Source organism: Lagenorhynchus albirostris, chromosome 21 (genome assembly GCF_949774975.1).
Source record: "Lagenorhynchus albirostris chromosome 21, mLagAlb1.1, whole genome shotgun sequence".
Classification (NCBI taxonomy): domain Eukaryota; kingdom Metazoa; phylum Chordata; class Mammalia; order Artiodactyla; family Delphinidae; genus Lagenorhynchus; species Lagenorhynchus albirostris.
The window spans coordinates 22248013-22264543 of record NC_083115.1 but is presented as its reverse complement, the minus strand read 5'-3'; the positions used below and the strand labels follow the sequence as shown (position 1 = coordinate 22264543).

General features: G+C 44.1%; 1 protein-coding gene across 7 annotated transcripts in view; it reads right to left on the bottom strand.

The window, feature by feature from the left end:
- CASP3 (caspase 3) overlaps nucleotides 1-14997 on the bottom strand; it is a 36930-nt gene extending 21933 nt beyond the window's left edge. For all 7 annotated transcript variants that reach the window (XM_060136696.1, XM_060136698.1, XM_060136700.1 and 4 more), the window contains exon 1: nucleotides 14876-14997. The gene's annotated coding sequence lies outside the window, so the exon portion shown is untranslated. The remainder of the gene's footprint in view (nucleotides 1-14875) is intronic.
- Between the last annotated feature and the right edge of the window lie 1534 nt (nucleotides 14998-16531).

The following is a 16531-nucleotide window of genomic DNA, read 5'->3' as shown; positions in this document are numbered from 1 at the left end:
TTAATTGAGCTATGAAGCACACATAGTGCACAGATAGGAAGTGTGCAGCCTGATACATTTTTACATTTGGATACCCCACCAGATCAAGATACACACTGCAACTTGTTTCTATTACAACAGATCTGGTCATTGGTAAGAACTCTGCCTTCCAACTCAATGCAGTTAAAACAAAAACCAAAAACGGTATACCTCACATAACACTATTCTACGATGCTTAGATTCCCAAGAGATTCAGCACCAGGAAGTTCCAAACCTCCACATAATCTTTACTCTTAAACTAGACATGAAAATCCCACTTTCTCATTTAAGGTGGTGGACCGGCTTTAGGAAACCTGGAAGTAAAAACTAAAGTTCCTGCTTTCATTCTTCTGTCAGACAATTCTGTTTACCTCCCACAGTGAGTGAGTCCTTCTAATCAAGGCAGCTCTCACTTACGGAGCATTTATTATACAGCAGGTACTGTGCTAGGCATCTTATCTTTTATTTTCCCAACAATCTGAAAAGTCAGGAAACCCAACTCCTAGTGATTAAGTGGCTTTGTCCACAGATGCAAAGCTTAGTAATGGAGGCCCCCTTCTTCCCACTCTTCCCTACTGCCTCTGAAGAAGCCAGTTCCTTACTACCTGTCTGGAGTTCTACCATGTCTTCTCTAGCTTCCCCAAAGCAAAGGTACTTCTATGGCAATCTGCCTCCCTAAATAAAGAATACAGAAAAACAATGACAAAAAATTTTTCTCCAGCCTCTAGAAGTCCTGCCTATCTCAAAAATTCCAATCAAAATAGAACTTTTAACCTAACTCCCACGCTAAAATCAGAAATCTTAAAAGAATACACACCCCGTCAACAGGACTCACTCAACCACAAAAGCCTTTACAGAAAGTCCTAGGCTCCCTCCCCCTTTTTAAATTTAAATTTTTAAAACTGTGATAAAATACACATAAAATCTATCATTTTAACCATTTTTAAGTGTACAGTTCAGTGACATTAAGGACAGTCACAGTGTTGTATAAACATCACCACCATCCATTTCCAGAACTTTTTTATCTTCCCACACCTCCCCGTTACCAAAGTCCCCCCTTTCAAGGTCTCTTAAAAATTAAGGAGACATCTCTTCTCTTCTCCAAAGCTCAGTTCCTTCCTCCTCTGTCCCTAAGTACTGTGTGCACCTATCGTGGGGGAAGATGGAGAAAAAAATATGGAGAGGAAGTGTCACCATTTTGGAACCACCGAAGGGGGTAGCGTTTCACCTTCTCTCAAAGTCAGTCTTTGCTGTGCATTTCTACAAAAGCTCTTTGCTTTTCTATCATCTTACTTCCTGCAGTTTTTCTAGAAAACTAAGGGAGGATGCTGTGTACAACTGGGATGAACCATCTTGTAGTCAATAAGCAAATACTTCGTGAGCACGTGCTTTGTGCCAGGTGCCATTCTAGGCTCTAGGACAGAGTGGAAGACAAAACAAAATTCCTTCCTTCAAGAAACTTTCATTCTAGAAAGGAAGAATAATTACATATAATAAGATTTCAGATACTGATAGGGGCTATGAAGAAAACAAAATAGGGTAGAGTAATAGAGAGACTGGTAGTGTGAGCTACTTAAGCTGAGGAGGCTGGGAAAGCCATCTCTGAGGTGACATTGACAGAAAGAGCTAAATGACATAGAGGCCACCTCGAGAGGCTGCCTTGCTGGGGAAACATCGGCAAGTACAAAGACCCTGAAAGAGTTTCGTGTATTCAAGGTGCAGAAAAGAAAACCAGTTCGACTAGTGCATGGAAAAGGAAGGGAAGGAGTGAAGGGAATTGAAGTGGGAAAGGCAAGATCATATAGGACCTCAGGAGCCAAGGGGAGCTTTGATTCTATCCTTGTTGCAAGAAGGAGAAACCATTGGAGTGCTTGAAGCAGAGGAGGGACAGCATGCTTTAAAAAGATCACTCTGGGGCTTCCCTGGTGGCGCAGTGGTTGAGAGACCGCCTGCCGATGCAGGGGACATGGGTTTGTGCCCTGGTCCGGGAAGATTCCACGTGCCGCGGAGCGGCTGGGCCCGTGAGCCATGGCCGCTGGGCCTACGCGTCCGGAGCCTGTGCTCCACAACGGGAGAGGCCACAGCAGTGAGAGGCCCGCGTACCGCAAAAAAAAAAAAAAAAAAAAAAGATCACTCTGGCTGCTGAGTGGAGAATCCACTGAGGAAGCACAGAGGCCAGTGAGAAGCCCTCTGGAATAGTCCCGGAAAGAGATGATAAAGTTTGGACTATAGTTAAATAGTGGATATAGGCAATTAAGAGTCTGCAACTTGGGGAGAGAGCAGGGCTGGAGATATACTGGGGCACTCTGATGATTAGAGGGTTACTGGAGGAAGTGGAGCCAGCAGGAGACTAAAGAGAAGTGAGTGAAACAGGGGGAAATCAGGTAGCTGGGGTGCACCAAAATATGCAGAAGCCTTCCAAAGAGTGTTTGATCATTTCAGATCTTGCTAAGAGGTCATTTCAGATGAGGACAGAGACCATTAGCTTTGGCAAGAAAGTAATGGGCATAGTGGGGATTGTCAGGAAAAATTGTCCCAGACTTGGAAATGGGTGAAAGAAATTACCGGATGTTATTTCAGGGTGGTACTAGGCATTGGCTAGAGAAAGCTTGGGGATTATCCGATTTTACAGGGTGTCTTTTTTTTCCATTTTAAGACTTTATTATTTTAAAAAAATTTTTGGAGTATAGTTGATTTACAATATTATGTTAGTTTCAAGTGTACAGCAAAGTGAATCAGTTATACGTATACATATATCCATTCTTTTTTAGATTCTTTTCCCATATAGGCCATTACAGAGTATTGAGTAGAGTTCCCTGTGCTATACAGTAGGTCCTTACTAGTTGTCTCTATATAGTAGTATATATATGTCAATCCCAATCTCTTATTTATCCCTCCCCTAACCCATAACCATAAGTTTGATTTCTATACCTGTGACTCTATTTCTGATTTGTAGATAAGTTCATTTGTATAGGGTGTCCTCTTTTCACTGACCTTCTCCTGACTAGACTATTTTACAACTTTGTAGGAAGTTAAGCCAGAAAAAAAAGGAAGCCATGCAGATGATTCTTATTGATAGCAATGAAAACAAGTTTTGTCTTGTAATGATGTAACGGATTTGCAACTTGTAGAAAAGATGACCCTCCCAAATTACACTTTATTGCCTTATAGGGTATTAAGTAGTTTTGCTTCTATTAGCAAATTCATTTCATTATACCCAACCATTTACATCTATGTTTATTGTTCAAAGTCTCCTTTGAACTGGTCTTAACAACAGACTGGTTCTATTATCAATTAATTGAATAAATGTTTGACATATTTTATATTTACACAACAGTCAAGTTTCATACTTTTTGAAAAGTATACTTTAAAAGGATCAATGTTGCTGCAATGGGTTGAGGAGAAAATGGGAAAAGAAAAATGAGTAAAGACAACAAAAGTGAGTCAACATAGTTTTACTGTGAAGGGGCAAGGAGAGGGGATGGTAGCTGAAAGGGGACCGGGGTAGAGGACATTTCTTGTTGGGCTTGGTTTTAAAGATGAGCCATTTAATGCATGATTTTATGCTGATGAGAATGATCCATAGAAAGTGAGAAATTAATAAGGCAAGAGGAGAAAAAGAGCGAAGTTCTTGGAGGGATGAGGGGGGGGTCTGTGAATCTAGCTCACATATGGGGAGGTATTAGCCTCAGATAAGAACAAGTGAGGGCTCATCCACTATAATAACGCAAGGAAGACAAATTATTTGGGCACAACGTATGAAGGCTGCTGAACTGGACGCAAGGAGGATGAGGCACTTCTCACGTGATGGCACCCATCTTCTCTCTGTTTAGAAGACACAACTTTGAGACAAAAATCCCCAAATGTCCTATCTATACCTTCATGAGTACTTATGCGTGCATTTTACCAAGTAATACAAAAACTCATCATGCATACGTCTAGCAAAGCTGTGTGAGACAGGCATTTCCAGACATGAACAGAAGGGACATAAATTGGTATCACCTCCCGAAACATGTCCCTCCCACACCCCTCAATAAAAGGCTTGACATCTGCTCTAGGAAACTTACACTTCTAAGAATGCAGCCTAAGGAAATAACTCTAGGGATAAGGGAGAGGAGGGAAGGGGAAGGATATGTATTACTCATCAAAATATTGAAAATCTGTGCAGAGAAATAGTGAAGTCATGGTGTATCCAAAACACTGTTTCTACAGTATCTTTACTTTTCAACCTGTTTATTAACAGTGGCTATCTCTGCGTGATGGGATCACTGGCAACTTAATTACTCCTTAATATTTTTCTATATTTTCTATTTTTTCTATAATGTCTACTTTTTTTAAGTTAGGAAACGGTAGTAAACATTATTTTATAAAATAATATCCTCCAGCAATGGTAGACTATACCAACCAGTATTGTGTTAGCCAGTTTCAAGTCTCAGCCCTGTTTCAAGAGCGATAAAAATAGTGGTACTTTACTACTATGAAAGCAGCAACCCTTCCTTGACTGCTGTGTACCACGTCCCAGTCTATCTCTCTTTCTCTTCTTCTTTCGTATGTATAATAAACACATAATAGGCACATAGAAATCTCAAACTTCCTTCAACCATAAATACGGAGGCCAGCTTGCCCCAACACAAGTCAAAATAATTATCCATCCATGGTTGAAAAACAAAGTTGTTAATTTGACTAATTGAGAGAACAATACAGGTTGGCTAACAATTCTGGAAATGCAGGCAGATACATAATAAATGGTTTATTGGCATTATATTATAATCCATGAGAAAATAGTGTTATTTATGTTTCAAGACTTTCTGGCCAGCCTGTGGAAAATCTGGAGTGAAAACACAGTGGGATGGGAAAAAAGACAATAAAATTTCTGAAGGTGAACCCAGAGCTCCTGCCAGTGTCTTTCTGGTCCCAGGGTTTTGCCTCAAATTGGCGCTTTGAATGAGTCTGCCAAATGCAGGGTGCACAGTAGCTGTTCAGGAACCCCGAAAGGCTGCTATGTTCCCACCAATGATCAAGGGCATAAGACGTCTTACCAAACACTTCTGCAACAGCGCAGTGATTCTTGGACTGAAATATTAACTTCTAACAATCTTTTATTTCTTGCCAACAATAAAGCTGTGGGACAAAGCGATTCTATCCTTATGACTGGTAATAGAAAGTTTAGATTTAAATAGTGGCAAGCTTTCCAGAATTTTAAAATACAGTTCACTCTTGAACAACTCAGGTTTGAACTGTACAGGTCCACTTACACATGGATTTTTTTTTTCAAACATGTGGATTTTTAAAAGTAGCAAATACTATATCATTACACCATCTGAGGATAGCTGAATCCATGGATACAGAACCATGGCTATGGAGTGCCAACTAAAAATTATACACTCGGATTTTCGACTATAGGGAGGGTCCCCTAACCCCTCCTTGCTCAAGAGTCAGTTGCATTTGGCTTCTTGGTTCATACCAAGGTTAAGATGTAACCTAGGGCTTCCCTGGTGGCACAGTGGTTAAGAATCCGCCTGCCAAGGCAGGGGACACGGGTTCGCGCCCTGGTCCGGGAAGATCCCACATGCCGCCGAGCAACGAAGCCCGTGCGCCACAACTACTGAGCCGGCGCTCTAGAGCCCGCGAGCCACAACTACGGAGCCCGTGTGCCACAACTACTGAAGCCTGCGTGCCTAGAGCCCGTGCTCTGCAAGAAGAGAAGCCACCGCAATGAGAAGCCCGCGCACCGCAATGAAGAGTAGCCCCTGCTCGCCGCAACTAGAGAAAGCCCGCGCGCAGCAATAAAGACCCAACACAGACAAAAAAAAAAAAAAAAAAAGATGTAACCTAAATATAAGGTGACTTTCAAGCAGTCATTTCCTTCTCATACATTTAATCAACTTTCTTTAACCAAATCATTCTTTTTTTTTTTTTTTTTTTTTTTTTGCGGTACATGGGCCTCTCACTGGTGTGGCCTCTCCCATTGCGGAGCACAGGCTCCGGACGCACAGGCTCAGCAGCCATGGCTCACGGGTCCAGCCGCTCCGCGGCATGTGGGATCTTCCCAGACCGGGGCACAAACCCGTGTCCCCTACATCGGCAGGCGGACTCTCAACCACTGCGCCACCAGGGAGGCCCTAAGCAAATCATTCTTAAAAGTTAAAAACGATTCAGCTTTATTAGCCTTAATACAAGTAATTGTAATTAATAATTTCCAATATTAGACATCAAATAGACAATTTTGTTTCAGTAAGGTAGTTGATGGCTGAAAGAAAAAAAAATCTGAATTTTTTAAGACTAGTATTTAAAACAGTTTCTATCTGATAAGGATTTCTCAGGAACAAATACTATGACGTATTTTGTTCCCTTTTTTTTAAATTTTTTTAACCAATGATGATGACTTTATGAAGTCATGTGGCAGGGTCAACAAACAAACTCACACTTTTACATAAACAAGAAATAAACCCCTTCCTTTAAAGTCTTTCACAGAATCGTACCTGATCCACCATGCCAGAATTAATGTCTTCCACCTATATATTTACTTAGCATGTAATTAGAACCCTTCTTGTATTTTCATTTTATTCTGTTTTGGATTTTTTAAAATTAATTAATTAATTTATTTTTGGCTGCACTGGGTCTTTGTTGCTGTGCATGGGTTTTCTCTAGTTGCAGTGAGCAGGGGCTACTCTTCATTGCAGTGCATGGGCTTCTCATTGCGGTGGCTTCTCTTCTTGCGGAGCACGGGCTCTAGGCCCTTAGACTTCAGTAGTTGTGGTGCACGGGACTTCAGTAGTTGTGGTGCACGGGCCTAGTTGCTCCGTGACATGTGGGATCTTCCCGGACCAGGGCTCAAACCCGTGTCCCTTGCACTGGCAGACGGATTCTTAACTACTGTGCCACCAGGGAAGTCCTGGATTGCTTTTTATGTGTGTGTATTTGTTACTCTCATAACACCATGACATAGTGATGGTTTTTCCTCTCTCAATTCCACCAATAAGCAAGTAGCATGTTATATTCTGGTCCCACTGGATTCTTTGAACGGCTTAAAAATAATTTTCTCTCAGGGTCTTCACACTTGCTATTCCCACTACCTGGAATACTAGCCTCACCGATATATTATGTTATATAATATTATATAAGATAATATGATTTATTTCACTCGGGTCTCTATTGAAAGGTCACCTCTCCCAGATGTCTTCCCTCATCCTATTTCACTTTCTTTACTCTGCTGATATGCAATCAACAAGGATCCTGGAGCAGAAATCTTGAGGAATTGCTGAGACAGAAAGTAGGAAATATCAGGGAAAGATTCCTGAGGTGAGGGTAATGATTTTGGGAAATTGAGCTGAGAGAACATTAGAAGTGGAATAGAAGTGGGTAGAAGTAGAAGGAAGGAGAATTTTAGGGTCATCTCTTGGTGAGCTGCATTTGGAGCAGTTGAAGGATTGTCCCTTTCTTTTCTTATGGTTGGCTGAATAGTGAGTAGTCAGAGTATTTCCCCGCAGGTTTTAAGGAATAAAAGTGTACATTAAAACCTGGTAAACAGAGTACCCACATTAGCAAATAACACAAACTGGAGTTTGGCATCCAACTTGTTTGCCAAACCCAACTGATTTGGCACCTAAACTCCGAAGATAAGTCCAGCCATCCCAGTGTCCCATCACAAGCAACACAGGCAGACAGAAAAAGGGAATAACCAAGAAATCATTGACTGTTCAAGCAAAACTGACACCATGAAAGAGACACCAAACTCAACAAAAATATTAAAACAAACAGAAAAAGAAATAATTATGAGTTTTTCTGAACCTACTGTGTGTAATTTATAAACTAGAAACACTGGAAATCAGCGAGAAGGCAGATAATGACTAGAACAAAAAAGTCATTGCTCAGTTTTGGGTTTCAAAAGAGAGATTTAAATTCCAAACTGAGACAATGGTTTGAAAGCCAAACACATTTGACTTTAGTTGAAAGAAAAGGTTGTCTGCTGCCAGTGTCCCTGTCCTCATGGTGAGACACAGCCAGCCAGCCCCCCCCCCCCCCCCCCCCCCCCCGCCTCTGCAGGAGACCCTCCACCACTAGCAGGTAGGTCTGGCTCAGTCTCCTATGGGGTCACTGCTCCTTCCCCTGGGTCCTGATGCGCACACTACTTTGTGTGTGCCCTTCAAGAGCGGAGTCTCTGTTTCACCCAGTCCTGTCAGTTGACCTTCATATACTACGGAAAATTTATATAATGATAAATAAAATCCTCACTGCATCAGACTTGCGCACATTTGCTTTCTGCTCGTCACCATCTGCTTTTCCCATGTGAAAGCACCAAATCCACACGCTTGGGAGCAGAGCTTTTGTTCCTGCAGAACTTACTTAAGAGTGACACTCAGCATTACCTCACCTCCATTAGCTAATGCCTGGCTGAATATGTTATTCTGGACATGGTGATCTCATCTCAGAAGGATAAAAAAAATTGTCCCTCAAGGGGAAAAAATGCCCTATATGATGACGAGAGTTTAAGTTCTTAGAACATTTTCATTTGACAACACACAAATAGGAAAATATACAATAGGGCTTAAAAAATATATTTTGTGTGTGTGTGTGTGTGTGTGTGTATATATGATGAATTACTACTCAGCCAGAAAAAAGAATGAAATTTTGAATAAATCCATAGAAACAGAAAGTAAATTAGTGGTTGCCTAAGTTTAGGGGTTTGGATAGAAATTGGGGATGACTGCTGATGGTTATGAGTTTCCTTTTGGGGTGATAAAAATGTTCTAAAATTGATTGTGGTGATGGATACATTACTCTGTGAATATACTAAAAACCACTGAATTCTATAGTTTAAATTGATAAACTGTATAGTATGTGAACTATGTCTTAATAAAGCTATTTAAAAAGTAAAAAAAAAATAATAATAAAAATAACAAATATATTGTAGCACCGCAATGGACTTAACGCTAATTGTTTCTTACTGTACTGAGTATGTAATTCTTTCCATCAATTCAGGATGCTGATGATAATAAATTTCTAGACATATATTGGGTCCCAGAGAAGTTCTAAGTAGATCAATTGACATTAGATGGCAACCTGGAACCTGGGTCTTAGAATCAGGTCTCTGAGTTCCTAGATCCCTTTAATACTTGCCACTGAAGCTACAACAGTCAGATTTCTCAAAAGTTAAAAAATGTTGTCAGTAGAAATTTACTGTCACTCTAAAATACATAAGCATTTCAGGCTGTGTTTTCCTAAAGTGAAAAGTTGCAATGATTTCCCAATTTTTTATTGTGGTTAGCCAACTAAAGGGACTGTTGCGTAATGCCACAATGAAGTTAAACAGAATAAATTATCTACAGAGTTCAAAGAGAGGAATAAAAATTAATTTCTAAAATTGATATTTCTACATGAAGTTACAAAGTATCAACATTTTAGGAAAAATAACCAACAACAACCTGTTATTAAAAATGGCTTGAGGGACGGAGGGAGACGCAAGAGGGAAGAGATATGGGAACATATGTATACGTATAGCTGATTCACTTTGTTATAAAGCAGAAACTAACACACCATTGTAAAGCAATTATACTCCAATAAAGATGTTAAAAAAAAAAAAATGGCTTGAGGACTTCCCTGGTGGTGCGGTGGTTAAGAATCTGCCTGCCAGTGCAGGGGACAGAGAGAGGTTTGAGCCCTGGTCTGGGAAGATCCCACGCGCCGAGGAGCAACTAAGCCCACGAGCCCCTACTGAAGCCCACACACCTAGAGCCTGTGCTCTGCAACAAGAGAAGCCACCGCAATGAGAAGCCCGCGCACCGCAACGAAGAGTAGCCCCACTCGCCGCAACTAGGGAAAGCTTGCGCGCAGCAACAAAGACCCAACGCAGCCACAAATAATGCATAAATTTATTTTTTTAAAAAAATGGCTTGAAAGTTGTGCCTATGGTAGAAATTTCAAAATGAGATATTAAATTAGGATAACCAGTTTAAGTTATTCCTACTAAGTTAACCTGTCACCCATCAGTGGGTTGTTCTTGGCGCCTGTCCTATAAGGAAACTGAGGTAAGGTCTAAAACCTGGTCTTTGCCCTACCAAACGGGTTTTAAATCTCAAAATGAGACATAAGAACCAACATCACTCACTTCTGAATCATCTCCACAAATACGAGTATCTTCAAAAAAATTATAAGTAAAAATTTACCAAAACAGGTAGCCAAAGAAAAGCCCAAAGAATCATAACACAATATGTGATTTGAGCGTTGTGTAATAACAGGTCCTCTTACTGTTGGCTAATAGGGGCTAGACTCTGAGCTAAAAGGTACATTTATCTATGCATGTATTCATTATTTACGTGTTTCTAGTTAGTCCTTCCAACGATGTTTCGAGGCATAATGAGATTTCCATTTTATAGTTCAGTTGACTGAGGCTGAAAGCAGTTAAGTAACTTTTAAATGGCAGAGCCTGGATTCAAACTCAGATCTGTCAGCTTCCCACACTTCTACATGGCTTAGTTCTACATAGGAGGGGTAATGCTATCAATAATTTCAAGAAAGGAAACAAAAATCCACAACTTAGAAACACTAAGATGAGAGAGGAAGCATACATAAACATGATAGAAACTGACTGCAAGGACAGTGAAATAGTATGAAGTGCACTCATTCCAACTCACGAAGAAACCAGGAATGATGTTTATGGTGTTTTGGATGCCACTGGGTAATTTACTTCTAAAAGTAAAATTACTCACAAAATATGAATAACTTTCATATTAAGCATTTAGGATGTCATTCAGACACTTTTTTTCTATGCGTCTGCTCTATTTGCCTCTAAAGGAGAGGTGAAGCCTTTTCACTATGACTTGTGGGGAGATTATTCAGTCCTCCCTCAGTATCCATGGAAGATTGGTTCTAGGACACCCCCCTTCCTCCTCCTTCCAGGGATACCAAAATCTGCAGACGCTCAAGTCCTTTATGTACAACGGTGTAGGAGAATCGGCCCTCCATATCTGGTCAAGAACCTACAGACAAGGAGGGTGGCCCATACTTTGGCCAAAGAACTTGAAAAACATCGGGATTATATTTATTACCAATTAGAGAGGACAAAGTCTCAAAAGCAGTCATGTTTCCAGATTTGGTAAGTGAAACAGAAAGAAGAAAATACTTTTTTCACAACAGTTTGGACAAAAGATTTCTGCTGTGACGTACTAGAGGTTTTATTGAAATCATTTCCCATCTGGTCCCTGCAATTGCTTTGGGAAGAGTCACCAAACTGGATATTGTCATTGGGCCTGGTAAAAGTCAGACTTTTAATATTTATTTTGTAATAAAGGAGGAATCTCACACATGGCAAGTAAAATTAAATACAGAAGAAACTTAAGTAAGTTCAGTTGTGCCACACAAACAAAACCATTCTTTCTTTTTCTCTGGCAAGGACCACACCACCAGGAAGACACAGACAGGAGGGCTTCCCCACTACTCAAAAGCCACAAGCCAGAAAGGACACAATGCTTACTAAGTGCAAGGGGTCTGTTTCCCTCACCTACCTGAAGTCTTGTCCTAAGATGGTATCTCTGGAGGGGCAGAAGGAGAAATGCAAAAGTCCTTGCAGACCTAAATATTGTGTTATGAAATAAATGTAGAATGAAGGATCTTGGATGCCTTTTATAAAAACTATAGATAACCTGTAAGGCCTCCTCCTTCTCACTGAGAATCACTCCTCTAGAAGTGATTCAGTTTTACAACCACCTGCCAGAGAAGGTCTGAAACTGCGAAAAGCCAGGGTCAGTGGTATTTATTTATTTGTCATTTGTACCATAACAATTGACTGAACACCAACTGTGTGCAGAGTCATAAACCCTGAGTGTTTGAAGTAGTGGAGAGCAAGATCCTACCCCTATGTGTGACTCGCATCAGAGCTCACTGTATTCAAAAGTGGCTCAACAAGACAGATGGCCAGTGTTCAGTACAAAATAGATAACTTTATTTTACTCTACCCTAATGCAGAAACTCTATAAGCAACTTGAAGATCAAAATAGGCAGAGAATTAACAACATTACTTAAGAGATTTACAAGGCACTGTCACAGACATTATCTCATTTTATCCCTATAATAACCCTGCAAGGTATGTATATTACTCCTGCCTAATTTATGGATGAAATAGGAAGTGTTGCCCTTGGGATGTGGCCTCGGGTCCTATGACAGCAGAGTACCTATCCCCCTCCATTACATTTGTATTTGTTAAATGTGTACACCAGTATCTAACAGTCTAAGAATTCCACATCTTTTTTTAGATCCAACACCAGTGCTTTCCATCTTTGAGGCAGAGCCTAAAGAACTATCTGATACTGGGCACCAGAACTGACCTAATGCCATTCATGAAACTAAAGACTGCTTTCCAGCATCAGAAGGGGGATGAACCAATAGGAGATTGTGTTAAATTGGATTTGAAAGCAAAACAGAAAAGAAGCATTATAATTGCCTCTATCAGATGTCAGTCTCTTAAAATCACAGGAGGGGGCTTCCCCGGTGGCGCAGTGGTTGGGAGTCCGCCTGCCGATGCAGGGGATATGGGTTCGTGCCCCGGTCCGGGAAGATCCCACATGCCTCGGAGCGGCTGGGCCCGTGAGCCATGGCCACTTAACCTGCGTGTCCGGAGCCCGTGCTCCGCAACGGGAGAGGCCACAACAGTGAGAGGTCTGCGTACCGCAAAAAAAATAAATAAATAAAAAATAAAAGAAATAATAATTAAAAAAACCGCAGGAGGTAAGACTTCTTTTTCAGGATAGCAAATCAAATCTGATGTAATTGGATACAATGTTTCACTTCTTTCTTACTGGGAACAGGTTTTATTGCTACACTCCAATAAACTGTTCATTCCTTCATTCATTAAAACACATTCTAACTTTCAAAAGCCTTCATTGCAAAAGAGCAAAGCAAAACCATCAGGTTGGGATAGGGATGATTTAAGCTTTGTATTTCCTTCTTAGACATCACGTAACTACAATACATTCAAAGTGGCTGAGCGCATTTTGCCACAGGCTGGTCTATGCAGCTTGCTTAGCACCTCCTAATACGATCCTGCATAAACACATTGTTGCAGCAACTCTGCATTTCAACTCTACCATTCCTTTCTAGTCCGCATCATTTAATTATAATTTGCTAAGCAACCTTAAAATAGGATTTTTTTTCTACATAGGGCATAATTATTAAAAAGCATAATACTGTAGTATTGGCATTCATTTGTGCCAGGCCCCAAATATGGGGAAAGACAATACGGAACAAGATAACGAGAAAAACACAGTTCCTTGTGGAATTTGCTTAGGAGCTAATAGGGGAGAGTGTAAAAATAAGCAACTGCAAAGGATATGACACTTTCCTCTTAGGATGAGACGTATGCCAAAGGAACACATAATAGCTAGACTTAACCTTGAAATGTTTAATGAGAACAGAAACATAAATAGGAGTTCCTCAAGCAAGTGTGTGGTGATGGGAAGAGAGAGGGAATGCAAGAGTGTCCCAGGCAGAGAACAGTTAGTGTTAAGGTCAGCAATGGCTCTGCAGAAAGTGAAACGGTGCCATAATGAAAGATTAGGCAGGGGAAGGGGACCAAGGAGCCAACCTATGCTTGGCTTTGTTAACCGTGTTAAGGGACTGGGTTATCCTATGACCAAAGGAACAGCTTTCTGGATTTTTATTCTGTAAAGATCCCTCAGCCTGTGCTATAAAGAATGGACTGGAGAGGGGCCAGAGGGGCCTCCTGCAGCCAGGTGAGAGCTTAGGGTGGCTTAAATCTGAGATGGAGAGAAGGGGCCAGATCCAGTGGATATTTAGGAGGGCCAGGAGGCTTGGCGGCTAACTGGAGGAGCCGGGAGAGGAAGCTGATAAGGTTGGTTCCCAGTTTCTTGGCTTGGGAGCCACTTACTGAGAACTGGGAAAGAGACAGCTGCCTTGGGAAGTAAGGCTTGAGAGCACACCCACTGAAAACAAGTGACTAAGGCACTCTTATTCAACGTGGGCTGAGGGGATTTTAAAGCCTAAGGGATTTGGGCTATGGATACATAGTCACCCACAGGAGCTAGAAGGATGCATGGAGGCCTTCAGGTCTGAAAGTGAATTGGAGTTTAATACTTGAAACTACCTCTTTGGAAAGCGGAGTCACCCGTCAACCTGATAATATCTAGACAAAGAAGGCAGCAGAGACCAAATCCTCATCAGCAATGGGAGGATAAGCCCTGAGGGCCAGAGCCCTTAGGACAGCACCGGCCCGCCTCCTGACCTCAGGTCATCTTTTCTCCGCGCCCAGCCTCCTCACCACCTTCCCGATTAAAATTTCAGCCTTCGATCCCCGCTGCCTCCCGCTCCCGGGTCCGACCTCCTACCCCCCGGCCTCAGCGCCTCCGCCTGGGCCTCCCGCGCCTCTCCTCCCCCGGCTCAGAGACCCGTGTCAAGCCTCCTGCTACCACGCTTCAGCGACCCGACCCGGGTCTCCCGACACCCCCCATTCTCGGCCCGGCCACCTGTCCCCCGGGCTCGGCGTCTCCGGCTGGGTCTCCGCTCCCCAGCCTCCCGCTGTCCGCCCTCCACATCCCACGCGGGTCTCCCACCACCCCCGGCCCAGCCTCTCGATCCTCGGTCCGGCCTCCCGTCCCCCAGGCTCGGCGTCTCCAGCCGGATCTGTGCTCCGCGGCCCGGCCTCCCGTCCCTGGGCCGGGTCTCTCGATCTGCGGGCTTCAGGGCTCGTCCCCGCCCCCGTTGTCGCGCCAAAACAAAGGATCCGCCGCCCTGACCAGGTCAGTCTCCTCCGTCTCCCCGGGGCAGGCGCTGAGCTTGGGAGAGTGGAGGGAACCAGCCCAGGACCTATGGCGCCAAAGCGAGAAGCGTCGAGGGCATATCTCACCTCTCAGCCCCCACGGCGCTGCCACCGACTCGCTCTGCTGGGATCGGTTCCTGCTCTGCTTCCGCCGCAGCCGCGCTCAGAGGTAGGCGCCCGAGCAGGCCCCGCCCCCTCTGGCCCCACCCCGGCCCCTCCCCTCAGCTCTGCGAGCTCCGCGCCGCGCCGACGCGTCAGTCAGGCCGCGGCTCCCACTGCCCGAGAACACCGCCCCCTCACAGGCCCCGTCCCGCCCGAGAACACCGCCCCGCCCGAGAGCACCGCCCCTTCACGGGTCCCGCCGCGCCTGAGAACGCCGCTCAGCCCGAGAGCACCGCCCCTTCACGGGTCCCGCCGCGCCTGAGAACGCCGCTCAGCCCGAGAGCACCGCCCAGTCACGGGTCCCGGGAGCTCCTGGCTTCCAGGCACGCTTCCGGGCCATTCTAGGCCCTTCCCGGCCTCCGCTCCCTTTCAGTCCCCGTCCTACCCCAGAACGCTGTCGTCTCACTGGCCCGCGCTCTCCCCACTTCCCGCCCCGGCCCCGCCTCCGCGCCAGGTTTGAAGACTCGGTCCCGCCACAGTGGGCGGGTTGCGTGTCCTGCCAGCCGCAGAGGACTCACGGCTTCCCGCCCACGGCGAGTGTCTGGAGGTAAATGGAGGGAAACCCGAAGGCCTCGCCGGGCCCCGGGGGCAGGGAGAAGGGAGTCACGGGCAGGCCCTGCGGGAGGACGGAGAGCGGGTCGCGGCCTGCCGGTAGTCCCCGCTTCCCCTCGGGCGACCGGAGGCCTTCCCCTAGGTCACCCTGAATTCCCTGTCCCGAAACCAAAAGCTTTAACCGCCCAGCTGGGCCTCCGCCTGTCTTGGGTCACGAACTCTTTTCAGACTCTGAGGCATTTTCGCAGAAGAATGTACCAACCCAATTGAGCACGAAATTCTCCATCAAATTTCAAGAGGTTCAGGACATGCTGACAAGTCAGGGGCCCCAGGTGAAGAACTCGCCCACTTCCAGCACTTTTGTTTACTTGGGTATAAATGAGGGCGCCGTTTTGTTCACAGATATACGTCGTTCTGAGTATGGCTACCGTTCCTTGAGTGCTTAACTGTGTTCTCACATTGTGGCAATGCATTTTCTTTTTCTTTCAGCAGCCCCCTCAGGTAGGAATTCCAGTTTCCACCTGGGAGTAATTAAAAAGGCTAAGTAGTTTGCTCTTGTTAAGGGCTACACGAGTTAAACTCAGATCCTAGGAATAAAACCTAGGCCTTTATTCCTGCCAAGTTGAGAGAGGACCAGTGTTTGGTAGTCCTTTTTCTGCTGCAGTAAAACTGAAGAATAGGACCCACTCCCAACCTGCACGGTGGTCGGCATGCAGTTATTTGTAAGGCAGGCACTAGTGTACTAGTTTTTTTTAACCAGTCCTATTACCCCGTAGTGATGCACAAACCCCTTCCTGTGCTAAACTTTCTTACCAAAATTATGCTCTAGTTAAAGCAGCGGCAGCAGCAGTGGTTTTCTGGTTTTTTGTGTAAATGACCCTTATTAGTTTGGAGAAACTTTAATTATAGTAAAATAGCTGGCTAGAAGCAATGTTGGAAGTTTCTTTCTACAGAGGTGTCTCAGGTGGCAGAACCTGATCTGGGCCTGGGAGGGGAAGACTTCAGGAAGGGTGAGTGGGGCAGTCCAGG